Here is a 17,500-nt window from a genome sequence, read left to right as displayed (position 1 = left end):
GCCCCATTTAAACCCCAGCGAAACTCTGTGGGGACTCAACTCTCGGCAGCGAACATCCAGACAACCTTTCACCCAGAGGGGGGGGGGGGGGGGGGGGGGGGGACCTGTGCGTGCAAAACTCAAATTGGCACTGAGATTTCTTGCTTAAATCGAATCAACATTAGCTGGGCCGCATCCAGAAAAGACACATTGTCTAAATATAGGTCCAAAAAAAGGGAAGGCTTTCTCAAGTACGGGGCGGAGAGTACTGAGACTTTTGTAAAAAGGCGAAGTTTTCCTTGGTGTCAGAACATCGCAGCAGAGGTCCATTATAAGAAGCTTATGTTCCCATGAGTGCTCAGAGGCTGAGAGAAAATAAGCACATAGAAGAGCACGGATCAAGTGAAATATAGAGTCAGAAAGGAGGAGATGAAGAGAGTGCACAGAAGCACTACTGATACACACCACGTCACTCACACAAAGTTGACACAACATACTTCAAACACAAAGACCAAAGGTTTTTAAAAAAGTCAGGCAAAGCCTAACCGCAATCCAAACGAAATGCTCCGGCTTGTTTCATACAGGCTAGCACCCTCACGACCTTACGGCACGCACACTGGCATGTGTTTACACTGCGTGGTGCTGGTTGCCCTGCCATAACTCCCCTCTGCGGTTACTACCCTGGCTGGCTTGTCAAAACACTGCACCTCTAAATGAATGGAAGTGCTGACGAGGAGGGTGGTTCTCGGTGCCCTCTCGCTGGCTCCTCCGCCCTGCCCCCTTCACTCCTTACCCACCCTCCACCTCCTGCCCCACCACCACCACCCGTGTCATGGCCTGGCACCAGGGTCCAGCGCTGGAACACGTTCACGGAAAAAAAAAAATCCCAGGTGGGCGGGGCCGCTGCCAGCCAGGCTAAACTCCAAACTCCACTCTGGTCTGCTAATGGGGGCCTCTGTTTTTTCAGTTTTTTTCTCCCGTTGCTGCCAGTGCCGCCCTGACTGATATCGGAGCCAAGAGGCCCTGGTTTCTTTTCCATCCTCAACCCACCGGAGGGGGAACAAAAAAAACACTCCGTCCAACACCAACCAAATAAACAGCCGTACAGTTAAGGAGGCAAGGACACACAGGATAGCCACGACACACACACACCAGGCTACACACAGGATAGCCTCGACACACACCAGGCTACACACAGGATAGCATGACACACACCAGGCTACGCAGAACACAGACGGCAGCGCCTTAGAGTGGCTTCTCCTCACGGGGTTTTAGGAGTAATGAAAATCATCTGGCATTCTAGCGGCAGTGCTTCCTAGCGTGAGGAGTCAGCTGGATACGATACATTTAATATCTGAGAGAGTCCTCTGTGTTTGTTTAAACTGGTTGTGGTGTGTTTTGCGTGTGTGTGTGTGTTTTGTGTGTGTGTGTGTGTGTGTGTGTGTGTGTGTGTGTGTGTGTGTGTGTGTGTGTGTGTGTGTGTCTGTGTGTGTGTGTGCGTTGGGGGGGGGGGAAGATATCGACGGATTCTTTTTTTAGCCGGTCCTGATCCAAAAAGGAAACACAAAACCACCCGTGCTTACAGGAAGGGAGCGAGGGAGCGAGGGAGCGAGAGAGAGCCCGTGCCGTGCAGCAGTTGTGGGACACCTCACCGTACCGCAGCCTGACTAACACTGACAGGTCAGCTGGAAGACTGGCTGCCAAGAGAAACTACAACCTCTCCAACTACTCCCCCCCCCCCCCCCCCCATCCATCCTACACCATCCCAACCCCCCCCCCCCCAGTAGAGGAAAACATGGGCACCAGGCGGCACGCATACTGTGGACTCCCACTACAGCTAAACAATTTCCGTTTCAATCTGGCACACAATAACCAGGCTGTTGTTTATTGACCTTCTCCGCGGTGCTCTCATCAAGCAATCACTTCTCAGCTCTAGGTAACGGAAATATAACACCGACCCCCCCAGAGTCCTACCCCTGTGAATTAGGCACTGCACCTCTGATGCTGGATGCTCTGATGCGTCATGGCGCTTCTCGTGAATCAGTGGGACTGTGTTACACACACACCTTGGAATGGCATCATTTTGAACATGATGATGGACAGGAAATGGCAGAAAGTTTAATAAACAAAATGATTGGGTAAAAATAGACGACAGCTAACCGTGTCCCGGAGTTATCCAGCAGATAGACTGAGGGACTGAATTGATTGTTTTTTAAGATGGTGTCTGGATACCATCAATCTGCTATTTAAGGTCGAAATACACTTTAAGCTTCAAACACAAATGTAGGAAGCCCACTTCAAAGCTGAGGAAGACAGTGTCTGCTGTGTTAGACTGTATATAAACAACCTCCTACTCTTTGATTGGAACAGGCTCCCACTACTGATTGAAAGCCTAAAGATGTGTATCCCCCTTCTGCAGTGAAGAGGCTGTACAGAAAATGCACCATATCCAGTTGCCATTTTCTCAGGTACCCTTATCCTACTTCTCCCACCTCTTATGAAAATCAAGTCCTCGCAGACAGGGTCCTTATTTGACATCTGCAGAAAAAAACGCAAAAAAAACGCAAAAAGAAAAACATGCGTTGGCATTCATTACTTCAATTACTGTCACTGTCAGTGTCAGGGTTTTTTTTTTGTGTGTAACTGAGGAGATGAGTTAGCCCTTTGATTTGAACATCCACCGTCTCATAGGCTGGATCAGGTGTGGGAGGGGAGTAATGGAGGATTAGAAACCCAGGGGAAGGCAGGAGCGCAGCGGGGAGAGGAGGAGAGGAGGAGGTGAGGTGCTGGTGCTGACAGGGTGCCCTGTTGCAGACGAAGAAGAAGATGATGATGATGATGATGATGATGATGATGAAGAAGAGGAAGATGGCAGAGGAATAAGAAGCAGGAGATGAAGAGCAAGAAGAAGAAGAAGAACAAGGCAGCAAACCTGCCGGCACAGGCTGAACAGGAGAGAGACAGAGCGCACTCTGTTCCGCTGAGGCTCGGCAGGAAGCTGAGGCGGGCCGGCGTGCTGGCTGGCTTATCTGCCAAAACAGCTGGGGCGCTCGCCACCTCCCACAGCGCGCGCAAGCCGCAGCTCAGAGGACTCCCGCTGGGGACAGTGCGGAGGGGGGGAGGACTGGGAGGGAGGGGGGGTCTAGAGGAGGTGTCGGATCACACCCCTCCTACTGTCAGAAATTAGCCAACACCACCTCCGACACACTGAAACACCATGAACACACACACACCCACACCCACACACACACACACACACACACACACACACACACACACACACACACACACACACACACACACACACACACGTCTACATACTACATACAGTACATACTCATACTACTTGCCCAGCCAACATACTGCCAACAGCAGTCTAGCACCCTGACCAAGACTAGCCTCGGAGCCCTTAGCCAAACCCCAATATGTGCAACCCAACAAACCGGATCCCTAAAATGACTTAGCAGACATATCCCACAGTGATCCCACAGCTACCAGTGCAGGCCAGACCAGACTGGATGCCACTGGCCTCCGTCGGCCTGTGAAGTGCACACTGCCAAGCCCATCTCGCAGGTTTTCTATGTGTTGATGAGCACGAGCTGCGCTGTCGGAGAGGTGCTAGATGCAGGCTGGTGTTTGCAGGGTGACTAATAGCCCAGCCCAGACACCATTGATGCCATTTAGGCCCAATACCAATTCTTCCACTTGGCCCTACTCCTCTATTTTGCACTCTCAAGTGTAGGGTGTCCCACAGCTTTAGGGGATCAAGGGGTGGTGGTCATCTAGTCCTTCCCTTAGTGGTTCAAACAGAGCATTTACAGATGCAGTCTTCAAACAGACTGGTAAAAGAAAATTCACAGAGTGCTCTGCGAACTGAGGCCAAGAGACACAGAACATGGCTACCGGAGCGGAATAAATCCAATGCAGTAATCATGCAAAACGTTTTTAATCCATTTGAATATTTTAGTTCAATCTAGATGCAAAGGAAAAGGTGTTTGGATCATTATAACAGGGATTTCAGAAAAATTGATATTCCCGAAATTTGTGTAAAGAACTATTTCTGAGTGTTACAGATATTTCCAGATATTTCCATGGCCTTTGTATGAAGCTTGAACAATAATCTAGCATCAAATGTTCTTGCTCATCTGATATTAGTGCAGGGCAGACATTTTAATGGGCAGGACCACACTCCCATTTCATAGAGGGGAATTCAAAAAACAAACCCTTTGTTTTGAGTGTCAACTAAATACAGAGTGGGCACTCAAAAACAAGAGGCATGGGTCAAATTAGGAAATACGCCTGAGCCTTAGTGTTATGACAACAGTAACTAAAGACCCTTTGGTTGTTAAGTGCCCCACAAACAAACATGTCATTTGCATCACTTCCCGACAGCCCGCCAAATTGAATGATCCCAGTGGGTTTGTGAGGCTGAGAGGGGGGGGCGGGGGTAGGGGGGGGCTAGACTGTAAGGGAAGGGAGGTGCCCAATTAGTCCCGACATTCTGTTCTTAAAATCGATTCATGCACAGGTCTCTATGCATGGTGGAAGTATAAGGAGGGTTGGGAACAAAAAAACACGCTCCGCAGCCTCTGCGTCTTTATTATGAGTTTCCGGGAACGGCGTCCACTCTCCGACGCGGGAGCCACCACGGCTAAAAGCGCAGAGCAATAAAAGGGGGACGGGGGGACGTGGGTGGGTGGGGGGGAGGACACGTACGCTCCTGTGTCTGCCTCACCGATGCGCCGGCTTCTCTGTCTGCCATTGTAATGAAATTAGTGTGTGTGTGTGTGTGTGTGTGTGTGTGTGTGTGTGTGTGCTGTTGTCTGATTTATGGCAGTGCCACGTCGGCGGGCGTCTCTTTTACATAAAGGAGAGGCACTTCTGTAGACCACCATTCATCACGGCACCATCTGATGGCTCCATTCGTCTTCATACATGCCAAGGCCCATCAGTGAGAGAGGGGGATGGAGAGGGAGAGAGAGAGAGTGAGAGAGAGAGCGAGAGAGCGAGAGAGGGGCTCGGTTACCACACTCTGTCTCCAGGAAGACACAAATGTCTGGGGTGGGGGTGGGGAGGATGTTGTCACGGTGAAGGGCCTGATCAGTGGGATCTCGGGAGAGTTTAACTTTCCTGTTATTTGCTGCCCTACACTTATGGCCGAGTGAAAGAGAGATAAAGAGGACGACAGGAGGGGAGAAAGAGATAGACATAGAGAGAGAGAGAGAGAGAGAGAGAGAGAGAGAAAGAGAGAGAGAGAGAGAGAGAGAGGAATAGACGAAGGAGGAGTACTAAAAGCAAGACAAAGAGCAAGAGCGAGCGGAATGGAGTGAGGGCAAACACAAGCGACCAAAAATCAGAGTCAATTGCGTGGATCATTTGGCTAGCACAACTCTATCTACAGAATGCGGTCTTTATTGACATTGCAGTCACACAATATCTCCATGCTTGTAAAGTTCACAGCTGGAAGGAGACATATGAGCTTGACCTCATAACCAGAGAGAGATGTGAACATCCAAGCTCGCTCCAGGCGCACTTGCCTTCGCTTGGCCTGCTCGCTGAAATCTCCACGAAACTGTGAACCGCGAGTCTGGGGGGAAGAGTGTCTTCAGGCTGGGTGCGATGGTAAGGTCAGCGCATAGATACAGACAGTAGGCTAAGGATAACGTGCTTTCAACTGCCTCTATGTTTCAGCTACTGTGTGTATGTGTGTGTGTGTGTGTGTGTGTGTGTGTGTGTGTGTGTACTGTCTGTGCACTGCCATCAAACTCCCCTATGGGTCAGGCTCCAGGGTAGGGGAGTGTGAAAAATAGCACAATGTATGGAGGGGCCAACACCCACACCCATCCCCACCCTGACATACAGTAGGAAGAGATTTCACACGACAAATCCTATACATCCAGTAGCTTGGGTGACTAAACGGATAACCTCTCGCTAAAGAAACACGCAAGCCTCAGCAAGTGTACCAACGCGTCTCTTTTTATACAAATGAGCCAAGTGCAAAAAGCGAGTGTTAACCTAGCAGGTTGGGTCTTGAGGCATTTGGCAGGGAAACAGAGACGGGTACGGCCCTCTTGTTTGATCAGTTTTAATGGCTGTTTGATTCGGTGACAGGCAAAAAGCCCTGCAGGGATTTCCCAACGCAATAAATCACTGTCCGGTTCTACGGTTTCACAAACACCAGCCTTGCCAACTCAGCCTCCCTCCTCTGCCCTCGAGTTGCAACACGCACTGCAGGTATGGTCACTGTGACATACAGCAGTGCTGGAGGAAGTGGAGGCTTTGATTATAGCGGGTATTAGCATGAGCTAAAGCAGCATGCAGTCTCTTCAGAGCGGTTTAGAGAAGGCTGAGGTAGTTGGAGTGTGTGTGTGTGTGTGTGTGTGTCTGTGTGTGTGTGGAGTGTGTGTGGGGGGGGTGCACAGAAGGAGAGTGGGATGATCTTACTGATCGAATCTGCTCATTAACCTTGCACGAGCTTAGGGAGAACAGAAGGAGGGGTGCGAGAGAGGGATGAAAAAAAGGAAAGGGGTGGATGAATTAATTTAATGAAAGCTCCAGCCGTGAGAGTGTGCGCTCACGGAATGTTCAGGCCCCTGGAGTGAACCTGCCAGATGGGCTGATAGGAGCGATCAGAGCGGTGTCCGTGGAGACGAGCTGGATATATTTAGGGGAAACATTAAGAAACGGGGAAAATAGAGGGAGGGTGGGGTGATTATCAATTTTGTTATTGCAGGAAGGTTATTCTGTGTGTGGATAAGCAACTGGTAGTGGGGTTTTTAGTCCTAAGGAGTGGTGAAGGTGGGAGGGGGGGATAAGCTTGTAAAGGTACCGCAGCCCATAAAAGGTTAATCTAGTGAGACTGATTGGAGGAGTGCACCGGACGGAGACTTTGACGAGAGCCCCCCCTGGGCAGCGCAGACGTCCCTGACAGCTAATCAAACGAAACAACTTTGCGGCTACTTTAGTGCATGCTCGCATCCGTCTTGAGCTGGAGACTTCAAATGACGGCTGGCATATACCCAACCATTCTCTCTCTCTCTCTCTCTCTCTCTCTCAAGTGCTCGCTCTCTCTCTCTTTTAGCTCGTAGGTGGGCTTTCTCGTCGTCGCTCTTAGCTTGCTACACTGCGGCGTCAGGGCCGGCATCCTTCTGAGAGGTGTCCTACTTTTGGCTGTGACACCGCGTGATAGCCATCATTCACAGAGGGTGACGCAAGCTCTCCGCCCCCTCCCTCTCCACACTCCCCGCCCAACCTTGTCCACCAACGGGCTCATTTAGCCTGTCTATTGTCCGCGCCTGTGAAAAATGACAGCGAAGACCAACGTTTCTGTCAAGCCTGTCGCACAGCTGCACGTATGATAAGACGCCAGAAACAGGACAGGACAGGACAGGACAAGACAGGCTGAAAACAGCTTACGTATACTCGCTGTTTCGTCATTGTGAAATTACCCCCGGCTCAGTGCCTGAAAAACACGCGGGGGCCATTCGTTAAAACTTATCGTCACGCCACCTGTCCCTGACACCACGCTTAATTTCAGCTGAAGTTATTTAAATAAATAGATAAATAAAAATAAAAAAGACTTCAGGGGTGTCATGGAGGTAGGATTACACAAACTTGGGCAAGAAATCTAGGGCAAGGCAAAGCTTTTGTGTTAGCAGCCTCCTCTCGAGCTTGAAAACACCCAGATTTCTTTCCTGCTCGCGGAAATTACAGTGTTGAATACAGGAGAGCACATAAGTGGGCTGCATTAATGTGAACATGGGGGAAAATGGCATGAATTATGCTGGAGCCACATAGAGGCCTTTTTCCCCCCACACTCTCTCTCTCTGCCTGCCTGCATCTCAGCGAGCCTCAGTGGCCAGCAGTGTTTCAACAATAGGGAGGCAACTATTGCTCAGAAATGGACCATTTTAGCAGACAAATGCCTGGAAAAAAAACACGGGATCATGACTATTTAATAATCTTCGTCCACTAAACTGCCCAATTTCACTGCCAATCTGGTTAAATGCGCCCTAAATGCATCAGGATTAAGTGGAAATGTATGACAGCCACCAGGCAACCACTCAGAATGCTCAATCTCCCTGTATATTTTATACTAAAGACTCCACATAAATGCATGAAGCTTTTGCTTCCTTGAACAGCAAGCGGCTCACCCGACTCAAAAAAACCCTCCTCGATGATTGCTACATACTTCAGGCAAGCGCTACTTTCCATTTTTTTTTCCTGCCCTCTCCCCACACTTTAACCAAATCTTTTTCTCACATTTCTTCCGGATCTATTTATTCCCCCCCTAGAACACGGCACACAGCACGCAACATGCTGCCCAGACCCACTGGGCACACTCTGAGAGGCCTGCTCCTCGTTCCCCAGGGGTTCTGACACTGGCCATTAGGAACACCGTCTCCATGGATACGGCTGCTTGCCTGCGCTGCGCTGCCAAACGGACTGTTTCGACAGAGGCCCCACCAGGGTTTGGGGGTGGCTGTATTGGGGGGGGGCCATACATTGTGCACTCGGGCCAGCCACTCACAGAAGACCGGTTGGGTGCGGTGGCATTGGCTCATCCGCTCGCCTGTGCTGAGCTGCCAGTGTTCACGCTCTTGAGGGCGAGTCGTGGTTCCTCACTGTAAGCTGAAGTGGAGCGAAGTAGAGGGAGGCCTGCCAAAGCAACCTGGGGGCTTGAGGCCAAGGAGCGCGTTGCTAATTATGCCTAAAATGCACAAACGCTCCTGCCTCAAAAATGTCACAGCTCTGAGATGTGAGTCAGGGGCAGAGAGAGAAAGAGAGAGAGAGAGAGAGAGAGAGAAAGGTGACCGGAAGCTTGATGGATCTGGGCATTTATTTACCCTTCCTTCAGCTGCTCAAACGCTCCCCGCCTTCTCGCCTTTCTTTCTCTTCATTTTGCTGTCTCTCGCTCTCTCTCTTTCTTGCTCTCCCTCTAGCATAGCCACTCTCTGTAAGCTCACGTCTTCCGTTCCGCCGTGTACTCTGTGATGTATGGCTTCATTTCAAGCAGGGCCTTTTTGCCACAATACGATTACAATCTGTTCAATTGTGTGGAAACAAGATTGATACAGTAAAAAAAAAAGAGGCGAGAGAGGGAAAGAGAGAGAGGGAGCAGACGGAAGGCTGGAAATGGTTGCCACATTTTTTTTTTTAAGATTTCCTCTTTTCCAGCCTCTCTTCATGAAATGTTGTCTATGGAGTGGCATACACTACAGCACCTGAGAACAGGGACTGAATTTCAACTGCAAAAAAATATGGAAGCCTCCCCTTGTCTCTTTCCCCCGCAAAGAAAGAAATAGAGAGACTACAAAAATGAGAGACGGCGCTGGGAATGTAGAAGGATGCGTGTTGGCCTTTTAAATGGCAGGCCTCGTTATCGGGGCTGTCTTCATTCCTTCAAAAGGGCAGAGGCAGGGATAAAGGCAATATCATTAATGGACGGGGCAACATCGAGCGCTTACACACAGCAAGCCTGAGCACCCCAAGCTACCGATGCACCGCCACCACAACAACACCGCCGCTGACAAGACTCTCCATTCAACAGCATCAACACCATCAGCCAAGGGTAAACATGTTAAAAAAACAGCAGTACGCCATTTTCTTGCAATTTTTTTTTTGCTTGTTGTTAGCGATCAAATATGTCTCACCCAAACCCACCCTTTCTCTGGCTAGTGATACAACAGCTGTACACAGCATTCATCGTGTTGCTTGGGGAAGGGCGGTGGGAAAACTGGTGTACTGGTGAAATGACACCGTACCAACAAAAACAGAAATCTGGACACATTTGAAGAGGTCTATAGAGTTTCCACAGGTATAGCTAAGTTAGGCTTCCTGTTTTGGAAGCTTAATCAATTTTATAATTTTATATATTTTTTTGCCTCTTCTGACATAAAAGTACAATGCTCTGCATATTGGTTGCCATGTTCTTATCTCAAGACTAAACACACGATACATGAAGTATCGTCTGTCTCTTATGTAAGATGGAGCTGTAACTCTGAGCTGTAACTCTGGTTTCTCGTTACAGAAAAGTCCAATGAGGGGGAAAACAGAACCAACAGCACCGAAGTCGGTCCATTTACCAATCCCCTGGCAGCTACCATGTTGATGCTCTGCACAGTGGACCAGACCACACGGAAAAAAATCCTCTCCACAGCTTTCTTTAAAAAGAAACATAAGCCATTTTGAAAAGTAGAAGAGACTGCACACAACTTGGATAAATGAAGGCTGAATGGTTTACAAGCGAGCTAGACATGTTTCGTCTTAGTGTCAAAAATCTCAGGAGCGCGAGGAAACCCGCCCCTTCTCCAAATGCCTGCAAACGGTTTGCGTCGCTGCTATATGTCGCTCCGTATTCCTCCGCTGCTCGGAGACAAGTCCATGAATCATAATGCAGGCCACCGGGGAGCCGGCAGGTCTGTAATCAGGGGAGACTGCAGTGGGCTGTGGCCTCGTGTTACAAAGAGGTGGGAGACAACAGAGTGCTCTGACAAACATGTCTGCCATCAGACAGAATCTGTGTGTGTGTGTGTGTGTGTGTGTTAGTGTGTGTGTGTTAGTGTGGGTGTGTGTTAGTGTTAGTGTGTGTGTGTGTGTGTGTCTGTGTGTGTGTGTCTGTGTGTGTGTTTGTGTGTGTGTGTGTGTGTGTGTGTGTGTGTGTGTGTGTGTTTGTGTGTTTGTGTTTGTGTTTGTGTTTGTGTTTGTGTGTGTGTGTTTGTGTGTGTGTGTTTGTGTGTGTGTGTTTGAGTGTGTTTTTGTGTGTGTGTCTGTGTGTTTGTGTGTGTGTGTTTGTGTTTGTGTGTGTGTGTTTGTGTGTGTTTTTGTGTGTGTGTGTGTGTGTGTGTGTGTGTGTGTGTGTGTGTGTGTGTGTGTGTGTGTGTGTGTGTGTGTGTGTGTGTGTGTGTGTGTGTGTGTGTGTGTGTGTGTTTGTATGTGTGTGTGTGTGTGTGTGTGTGTGTGTGTGTGTGTGTGTGTGTGTGTGTGTCTGTGTGTGTGTGTGTGTGTGTGTGTTTGCGAAGTGCAGTAATGAGCTCTTGAGTTCCTACAGCTCGATGCTGCGTCGAGGCTTTGTTTATCTCCATCTGCGTGGCTGAGTGGGCGTTTGAGGAGCGTGGGAAAACAGAGCTCTTGCTGTGGGGTAAAGTGCGCCGGCAAACTCCAGTTATCGAGCTAAACTTACCCATGACCTACCTGTTTGCTCTACGTGAACAGCCTCAAAGACAAATATCAGGCTCACCGAGGCCCAAATAAAAACACGACTGATAGCATTTTTAACTCACTCCATCAAACACACACACGCGCGCGCAGGGTGAAACTAACACTGGCATATTTCTCGACAGGAGCTGTAAAAGCTCAAGCTAATGACAGTGTTAGCTGACGCCCTCACCTAAGTGTGCACTTAAATTTGAATATGTGAAACATGAACTCCAAGAGTGTTCTTGCAGAAAGCTATAATCAATCTGAATTTGTTCAGTGTGTCAACAAAACATCCCGATTGATATTTATCTAATTATCAGAGGACAGATGACACTCATGGCATTTGAATGATCATCTTGGCGTGGGCGTGTTTACAGAAATTGCTGCCTGCATTTTCTATAGTGCTTCTTTGGCTCGCACTAGAGACTGCGTAAAAAAAAACCTGCAAAAACATGCAATCGTTCCTGACACGACTCCTTGGTAACAGCCGTCGACGGAGAGGAGCTTTTCTCCGATGACATGGCTGATTTGAATATCAAAACAGAATGTAAAACGGTGATTAAAACCCAATTAGAGAGCAGAGCACTGAGAAGTCAATTAGGACTTCTGAGGCACCAGAGAGAGAGAGAGAGAGAGACAGAGAGAGAAAGAAAGAAAGAAAGAAAGAGAGAGAGAAAGAGACAGATGCCAAGGTGAGGAGACAGCGGCAGAGGAGTGGCCTCTGGGCAAGGCCCGTGGGTGACACTGTCAGCTCCGATGCCACCGTGGGGAGCCGCCCGCCAAAAAGACAAAATGTAAAAAAAAAAAATTAATAAAAAATGAAAACAGACATCAGACAGACAGTCCTCCTTAGCGCAAACACCAGGAAACGAGAGCGTATGGTAATCAGGACACTCTCGGGAGACAGGCGGGTCCTCCTCAGGTCACCACTGACGGAGGGAGGAAGAGAAGAAAAAAAAAAAGAGCAACGAAGAAAAAGGGCATTGTCAATCCCATCATAAACTATCCATAAATAATGAGCCATTTGCATTGGGAAGCATTCAATTAAGATGAGAATGCGTTTGGTGAGAGGGGATTCTCACACGGTGGACCCCCCCCCCCCCCCCCCCCCCCCAAAAAAAAGAGCCCAGTTTCTTCAAATGTCTCCATTATGCAGTCCCAGAGCACCCTCCCTGGCCAACTTATTCCACATTGATCCTCCATTATTTATAAATGCATTCATGATGAATGTTGAATATAAAGAGACTGAGAGATAGACAGACAGAGAGAGGTGAGATAAAGGGACATACGGAGAGAGAGAAAGAGAGATAGAGAGAGCACAGGGGGGCAGACAGTGACAGAGACAGAGGGGAGAGAGGAGAGAGAGAGAGGGGAGAGAGAGAGAGAGAAGGAGAGAGAGAGTGTGAGGGAGAGAGAGAGAGAGAGAGGGAGGGAGGGAGAGAGAGAGAGAGAGAGAGAGCGAGAGAGAGAGAGAGAGAAAGAGAGAGAGAGAGAGAGCGAGAGAAAGAGTGTGAGGGAGAGGAAAGCACCCTCGTGTCAAAGCCTGGTTTTTGATCACCGTGGTGGAGCCACGAGGGACCAGTGCAGCGCCGTTGAAATACAGCCCCATTGACATCCTCCTCCTCCTCCTCCTCTTCCTCCCCCTCCACCGGAGCCTAGCCACCAAGGGAGCACAACGCCGTGCTTTCAGCATATGCAGCGCAAATCAGCACACAAAACATCCAAATAACACTACAAACACAATCCACCAAAATTCCACCAAGGTCCCAAAGGCAGTTAAGTGAAAAGCAAATTGAAAAAAAAAAATGAAATAAAATAAAATAAAAAGATCAGGAGATAAGAAAAAGGAATCAAGTGCAGGTGCCACTCTATGTCCCTGAACATGAATTATTAAGCGTGGTCTTAAATGAATAAGACACATTAAGCGTAGGGCCTTTCTTGAGGAGGACTGAGGGGGAGAAAATGGTGGAGGCTGTCATATCAGGAGAGGAGACAAAGGAGGGAAGAAACAAAAACAAAACAAAAAAAAAACTCCCATTCTGAGCAAGGTGTAGGCGCACACCAATCGGATCGCAGAGTGGTAACGCAATGAAGCCAGAGGGCCCTTGGAGCGAGACTCTGAGAACACACACACACACACACACACTCTCTTTCCTCATTACCTTGCACATCAGGCAGTTCAGGCAGGACAACAGGGGGCCACGCGAGGCCACGCACCTCCCACCAGACAACCAAGCCAAGTGTTCACTTTTGAACGCCCCCAGAATCCACAGGGGCTGCCAGGGCTTTGAAACGTTCTCCTTCGCGAAAAAAAAACCTCTTATCTTTCGCAAAAAATGTTCATCAGAGTTTAAAAGCAGTAGCTAGCGTGTTTATTGACGCACGAGGTTTATTTATAGTAACAATCACCGTGGCTCATTTGCATGATGGGAGGGTGCTGACTGGTTATTCCACTAAAGCAATGCTGCGGTGGGGGAAATGATATAAAGCAAATAGCGCTTTCTTTAGCATTTCTTCAGCGAAGCGCCTTGAGTGCAGCACAAAAGGCGAGGATTTAACGGAGTTGATTTTGGGCTTATGCACTTCGGCATGCGTGGACGGCATTTCCATTTGAACCGGAGGACTGGAACACATCAGAGTACTCTGCATGACAGATCAAGAAGGGCGGTGGATAGGAGGGGAGAAGGTTGACAAAAAAAAAATTGAGAGAGAAAAAGCAGCCGACTTGTTGGAGTTTGGCTTTGGTGTTGATGGGCTTTCGTGTCAGCTGACGAGAACCTCCCATCTCTCTCTCTCTCTTTGTTTTGAGTTCTGCGGCGCCTTATCTGTCACTTTTCCAGCTCACATAGTTCTGTGTATGTGGTGAAAACCGGGGATAAAACATTAAAGCTCCCGTCCTAGGCATAATCTCACCAGCAGAGCAGCCTGGACACGGCCGACTCCGGCGTGGCTCAGGCCCTGAACTGGCCCGATACGGTAGGTCTAAACCTGATCAGGGTTGGCCATTTTTCCAACTTTGGCTACAATACGGGAAACCACCAAACTCCATCCCCTTGCAGTGCACTGCAGGATTTGTACACAAACGAACAGAAAGGTGTTTCTCAAACTTCATGCTTTATTGTGTCTCTTGATCAACCACAGCATTTATTGTGCCATATTGTGCCATCTCAAATTGAAAAGGGGAACAAACCTGCCGCCTTTCAATGTTGTCTGAAAAAGGCTTTCACTCAATTTTTTTGGACAGAGAAAAGTCACCATCAATCTACCGCCTTTTCATCTCAGGGCAGTGGGGATGACAGCATTGGTACCCTGTTGGTGGGAAGCCATTTCAGACCAAAGTTCGAACATTCTGCACTCTCGCTATAGAGAATATATAAACGCAATAGAGATGTCGAGATTTAGTCACAAAAAAATAGTGGCACTGAACACTAATGTGGCACTAAAATGCACTGTCAGGAACAACAGCTTTCTAATCAGTAGTCATAGCACTGAACAGCCTTTATCCTCGAAATAAACTGTATTTTTAAATTGACGAAACTGACTTATATGCTCAAAAAAACTTGAAACATAATCCTGTCCTTACATACTTCCTGACATCCTTTTCACATCAATCGAGATTCCGATTAAGTTCCCGACCTTGAGTATTCAGATATATCTATAGGCTGACTATTTGTTTGACCCGCGCCCTCTCTACACAGGCAGCTCTTAAAGGGCTTATAACAGCCTAGAGGGTTACAAATGGACCAAATCAGGGTATGTGTCTGGTATCCAACTTAGAGTAGCCGATAACCTAACAGCAAAGGGCCTTTCTGTTGTTAGAGGGAAAGTAAGTGTGATGATTTTATTTCAAAACAAGCACTGGAGGAACCGGAATTAAGATATTTATAGTTAATAAGGATATGCCATAGTCAATAATTCAATCTTTCTTAAACCTAGTTGTAATTGTTACTTTAATTTTGACTTAACTTGTATGTAAGCATTTCTGGGTGAATATACTTTGATTTGATTGGTTGACCTGAGAAAGGAGTGAGGTGTGACAAGTGGTCACACTCCCTTCCCCCAGGTCAAATCAAAGCGCCTTGTCTCCAAGGCCTATTTGAGGGTAACACCCCTTAAACTCAGTGCACTTAACAGTCAATCCTTCAAACGGATAATCTTAGGTGAAGCGCTGTGAGTGAGTGTGGACAGTAATTGTCTTCCATCTTGACAATAGTTTTTCCTAATAGTTAGCTTACAGACCGGAGCTTCACTGTGACATCAAGCGCTACATCTTTATCAATTATTCTTCTTATTCTTTTTCCCTTTATCCACCTTAATTCATTTTTGTGTATAAAAAAAAACAACTCAAGGGCAACTGATAACGTGACAAAAGATAGCCAAGTAGCAAAAAAAAGCAGAGGGGAGACAGACAGAGACAATTAGAGACGAAAGAAAAGAAAAAACAGTCTCACTTTGCCTCTCAAAAGGAACCAAATGTCCTCCCTCCCTTAGGCTGGTGCCCTTGGGCAGGTGAGGGACACTTGTAACTGCCTGTTCCTTTTCAGTGGAATACTCTCCATGGGTGGTTCCTCCCTGGCTGCCCCTGGAGCCAGAAAGGCATGTTCACAGCCCTGCACACACACACACACACACACACACACACACACACACACACACACACACACAGCCCCTGCCTGCCAGCGAGTCCCTGGGGACGGACTAATCTAGCGTGCCTTTTTCCTGTGCCACCTCCTTGCTTGAAAGGGTGGAAATGAAAGCCAACCCACCCCCCCCCCCCCCCTCCCACACACACACACACACACACAGACACACACACACACACACACACACACACACACACAGAGAACTGGCTGTTAATTGTTCGCCCACCTCAGGGGGCAATCAAAGATGGTGGGGGGTTTCTTCTAGGGCGCTGTGCCTTCGACGATTAAAGACACGTAAATACAGGTGGCTTTTTCCCTTTTCACTTCTCTTTCTTCAGACCATGAAACCGATGCCAGGCACATTCAGATGTTGGCATAGCCTTAGCTGGGGGAACAGGCGGAACTGCTACAGCATGTCTGACTAACAGGCAAACAATCACTAAAGAACCGAGCGCAGTAGAAGACAGAAAGACTTGTTCTGGAGTAAATAATTGCTAGTGTTGTCAGATGAACACGATCATTTATATTAATTCATTATAGAAAAATGTATGCAGATTAATCCCTGTGACGCCCCCTCACCCCAAACGTATACTGCTCAGCGTTAGCCATATTAGATACATCTGAATAGTGGCCAGTCTGATTTGCGGAAGAAGTATTTTCCCCACTGAATACTCTTGATGCGGAGCAAGCATCAGTGTTTTGGGCTGTATTGGTAGTTCTATGTTAGGTTCATTACAGCCTCATCTTGGAATTTATTTGTATACCTCGTTTTCTGAGTTCTAGATGGAGAATTCCAGAGCTTCACGTGACACAAAAAAACCTCTAGAAATACCTGAAAGTCATTTTTCAAATATGTTCAACCATAACTGTAAGAACACCCTGTTCTTATTTCACAAAATTTCACAAAAAAATTGCATGTGACCAAGGCGAACAAAAGTTATAGGTCACAGGTGTTTTAGTGACATAAATTAGCAGGATTTGATCAATGCTTTAGTTGTTGCCGTATTCAGACGTTACCCAAGTTAATTAGCTTGTTAGTTTTGGACAAACTTTATAAGATGGGCCAATCAGGCATAAAGAAAATGTGTTCTTTAATAAATAAAAATATTCTATAAAGTACCTTATGTTTGCCATTAATATGTGGTGAACCTCCCACTGCCCAAGTTTGTTTACTTTGTCACTTCACATCAATAGCCAACCTGACAGATGTTTCAATGCTTATCACCGTAAATTCATATCTGCAATTAATATAGATTAACGAATCACAAAGCATGTAATTAACTTGATTATTTGTTTTAATCGCTTGACAGCCCTAATAATTACATAAGTTAGTAGTGAAAAACAAATGACATAACAACACTGACTATTGCAGCAAGCCTTTGACATTGTTCAAATAGCTCTCTGTGATGCTCAGGGGTAGATCCCTCTCTGAGAGTTATGCTGCAGCACGTGCATGGCAACGAAGTGTTACTTAGCACATGCTGCTCAACAAGTTCAATGCCAGCTCCTCTTCTGGACACGTGTTTGCCTATACCCTATATCGTTACAGTGTCCATTATCGGACGGTGTGTGTTATCGGCAAACGTTCGTCTTGTCATGTTAGTCCATTATGAAACTGAAGTTATATATTGTTAATCCATTATTAAACTAAGCATTTAGATCGTTTAACAGAATGGCCG

At 47.5% G+C, this 17,500-nt stretch overlaps 1 long non-coding RNA gene across 1 annotated transcript in view; it reads right to left on the bottom strand.

Annotated features, from left to right (window-relative positions):
- LOC308380977 overlaps nucleotides 1-17,500 on the bottom strand; it is a 55,172-nt gene that overhangs the window by 10,160 nt on the left and 27,512 nt on the right. The window lies entirely within an intron of this gene.

Source organism: Sprattus sprattus (genome assembly GCF_963457725.1).
Source record: "Sprattus sprattus genome assembly, chromosome: 19".
Taxonomy (NCBI): domain Eukaryota; kingdom Metazoa; phylum Chordata; class Actinopteri; order Clupeiformes; family Clupeidae; genus Sprattus; species Sprattus sprattus.
The sequence above is the reverse complement of the archived record's forward strand: the minus strand, read 5'-3'. Positions and strand labels throughout refer to the sequence as shown.